Here is a 3408-nt window from a genome sequence, read left to right on the forward strand (position 1 = left end):
TCAAAGCCAGCAGCGACACTGCCCCCGCGCCGCCTCAAGCCCGGCGGGTACCTGCACAGGCTTCCGCATCCTCCAGTTCCGTTGCCAAAACCACCAAGTAACTCCAACAGTGGTTGATGCAGTGCGGCGTCCCAAGAGTCGGTTTTACGACACTATTCTGGATTGTGTGCGCAGCGTACCACTCTCTGTAACATTACCAAAACAAATAAATCGTAGAAAACAAATGTACTACTCCTTGCACTTTTGTGACAGCACGCAAATCCTCTACCTCTATTTGGATCGCCGATAGCCGATAATACTAACAGTATCAACCGTTCGCTTGTCCCTATAAAGCATTCCGGTAAAGCTGAAATGCAGAAGAATGCAGGGAACAAGAAAACGGAAGTCCCATGTAAAAGCATAGTAATTTCCGTTCTCTTATTTCTCTCATCCTTCTTCATTTTAGCTTTAACAGGATGCTTTATTGGCTGAGCGATTAGCGAAGCCCATTACTTCACTGACCGGAACAGTTTCATTCTGTTTGTTTGTCTGTCCGCACGATAACTCGAGCAAGAATAGGGTGTTCCAGGCTATCTAAAACGGAAGTGAAAAAGAACAAACTCACTGATTTATCTGTTCCCGTCTGCCCAGTATGAGAAACTACCGTGGTAGTTTGGTCCGAACCTGCCTTGGCCAGACAAAATGTTGGCCAGAAAACATATCAAAAGATGGCGGGACACTTTTTCGGAAAGTCTTGGCCACTTACGCCCTGGGCCGACTGGAGGGCGGGACATTTTTATCCTTGCTTGAACAAAATCCCATATTTTCCCGAGGTGTTCCCAGACGGCCTGGCTACCATCCAGCGTGGTCGCCGGATTTTGTTCCACCAAGGTTACGAAGCTGCAGCCCTCTGAAAACTTTCAACAGGAACCCTCATATGAAAAATTTCAGTTATGCTTCTTCCACATAAGAGCTCCATGCTAATCTTTGAGGCCGCTGTGAAGATTTAATCCGTTCGATATAATATTTTACAGCGTTAGTAGTGTTACAAGATAGAACATTTATCCACCAGAGCCGACATCAGATTCGAAAATGCACACTTCCGAGTGTAGAAGAAGTTATTTGAGCATTAAAACATGTGTAATTTTGAAATGAACACTCGCACGTCTGTAACTTGGAGTTGCACACTTGCTGTGTTGGTTTGTTTTAAAAATGTTATATCAAATTTTAAGGTTTAAATACTTTTCTAAATAACAATAACAGATGACGCCGCGCCGATAGGCATGCCATCATTAACCATGTTCAAATATTCTCACTTGCGCGGAAACACCCGATCGGATCGTCGGGAACGCACTGTCAAGAATAACCACGGAAAAAGCCACAGAAAATGTCTGGTCAATTGATTACCCGGAAGTTCTGTAGTCAACCGTACTGGACTACGGATAGATAACAGAATTCCGTATCAGTTCTGTTAAGACCTACGGTTAAACTACGGATAGTCTGTACACGGTAAAATTCCATCATTTTAACTGAAAAACTACAGAAAAATTCCATTCTTTGAGCACACAACCACGGAAGTTCCTGAACCATGAACCTATCCGTGGTTCCTTGAAAGAGCACAAAATAGTTTTGTGCTCCATCAGGTAATCACGGAATTTAACCTTTGACGTAGTAAACAGGAACATGGTGCAAAGCTAGTCAATAGCTTAATTCTCTTTCGTCACTAAACTTACGATATGAAGGGACAAGCACCGAAGCATTACGCCATGCAGGGGAGAGCGATGTTCAACATTACTGAATCCGCCATTAAGTTTGATGAGGGAAGAGATCAGAGATTATGATGCTGGCATACCAAAAGCAGGAGCCAAGAAAGCTGAGACGACGCTGAAAGTTGATTTCTTCAAGGTAAGTTCAAATAAGAAAATGAATTTGAAAGAGTCTATTTTTTTAATAAACATCTTTCCTACAACCAGCAAGATTTCCAAACCAACCTGTCAAATATATAAAAAAGTGAGTTACCACCATTTTTATGTAAAAAAAAAAATAGACAATATCCAGCAATATTTACCTTCAGCTGAGAACATTTTTTAGAAGGGACACAAGAACTGTTTACATTCCTTGAATCGCAGTGATTACTTCAAAATAAGTGCAAGGGTATAAATCAACTTAAATTATGTATACAAAGAACCTGTAAAGAGTGAAAGAGGGGTAATTACTTAACTGAGACATTTGAAAAATCAAAAGAAGTAGATACAAATAAAAACTTGCCTTAACATAAAATGGTAGTGAGTAATGAATCTTTTATGTACTTTCCACACTCAGAGACAAGAAAAAAGATCATGGAAAAGCATAGGACCAAGCAAAGGACCCTCCAAGTTCAGCTTCAAACCATCAGGACCGTAGGAGATTTGGAAAGGATCCCATCTAGTCGACTTCCTTGTAAAAACTGCTTGACTATACTGTGGTTACATTTTATAGATTCTGCTGGGTGCTCCTTGAGTAGACTTGAGTGTGTTGGTTTTAATGATGTTCTAGCTGATAATATAAAAATGAATATAGTCAGTTACTCTGCCATTTTTGACTTAGATAGATAGTGAAATCTAACAAAGAAAGACAACATACTTGCATTAATTACGTAAAAGTAGGGTGAAGCCAGTAAATCCTCAGGCAAACAATTTCTTGGTGTCTTCTATTAGATTCATAAAATGTGTCAATCTGTAATTGAAAAGAAAACAGACATTGTTGCAGTTCTGTAAAAATTTATAAGAGGTAAGATGTCTGATTAAGGCAAGATGCGAGACAAAGAAATCAGAAATTTTTACCTGTAATGTTGCATGTGTAAAAGAAATTTTAACTCCAAGGTTTAGAAGAATAGATATATACATAAACTGCTCCTTAGTACTCCAGTTAGTGTGAAAACAGCCTGGACTGGAACTCATTCCGACATTATCAAAAAAAAACTTGCAAGAATGACGCAAATGGCAGTCTCAGATCTCTGTAAGAAAGATAAACACAACGCTGTTTCATAAAAAGTTCAAGCTCGAATTTTTTTTAAATGTGATAAGCTTACCATCAGCAACTAAAACGCACAGCTTCAAATAATTATCTAAAGCAGTGGGTGAAATGATCTCAATGCGTTATTGCAGCCTCCCTGATAATGTGGTATTAAAACGACTGCTACATTGAAAAAATTTTGCCTCTCCTTGATATGTCAATACTTTATGTAAGGACCTGTATGAACAGCCGGAGACACAAGATTAGACCAGACATGATGAAAAACATAAATACAGCAATAACTCAAAAAATCAAATTAAAGCATACAAAAAAACAACTCTTAAACATCTACAACAATTCTCTAAAGAGAACAAAGTATTTAATAAACAATTACTAGTAGAAAAACTATAATAGATTATGAAATACTATGTTTAA

The 3408-nt window shown here is 38.6% G+C and overlaps 2 long non-coding RNA genes across 2 annotated transcripts; both read right to left on the reverse strand.

Annotated features, from left to right (window-relative positions):
- Window positions 1-1907: 1907 nt before the first annotated feature.
- Window positions 1908-2169, reverse strand: LOC127750937 (uncharacterized). Its single transcript, XR_008011907.1, has 2 exons — window positions 2048-2169; window positions 1908-1970 (listed from the first exon to the last, which is right to left on the reverse strand). It is a non-coding gene; the product is annotated as an uncharacterized LOC127750937 (long non-coding RNA).
- A 131-nt stretch (window positions 2170-2300) lies between these two features.
- On the reverse strand, window positions 2301-3402 carry LOC127750936 (uncharacterized). The gene is made up of 4 exons (XR_008011906.1): window positions 3050-3402; window positions 2802-2974; window positions 2602-2694; window positions 2301-2514 (listed from the first exon to the last, which is right to left on the reverse strand). It is a non-coding gene; the product is annotated as an uncharacterized LOC127750936 (long non-coding RNA).
- Window positions 3403-3408: the final 6 nt, after the last annotated feature.

The sequence above is a fragment of the Frankliniella occidentalis genome, unplaced genomic scaffold (assembly GCF_000697945.3).
Source record: "Frankliniella occidentalis isolate FOCC.00 unplaced genomic scaffold, Focc_3.1 Scaffold291, whole genome shotgun sequence".
Classification (NCBI taxonomy): Eukaryota; Metazoa; Arthropoda; class Insecta; order Thysanoptera; family Thripidae; genus Frankliniella; species Frankliniella occidentalis.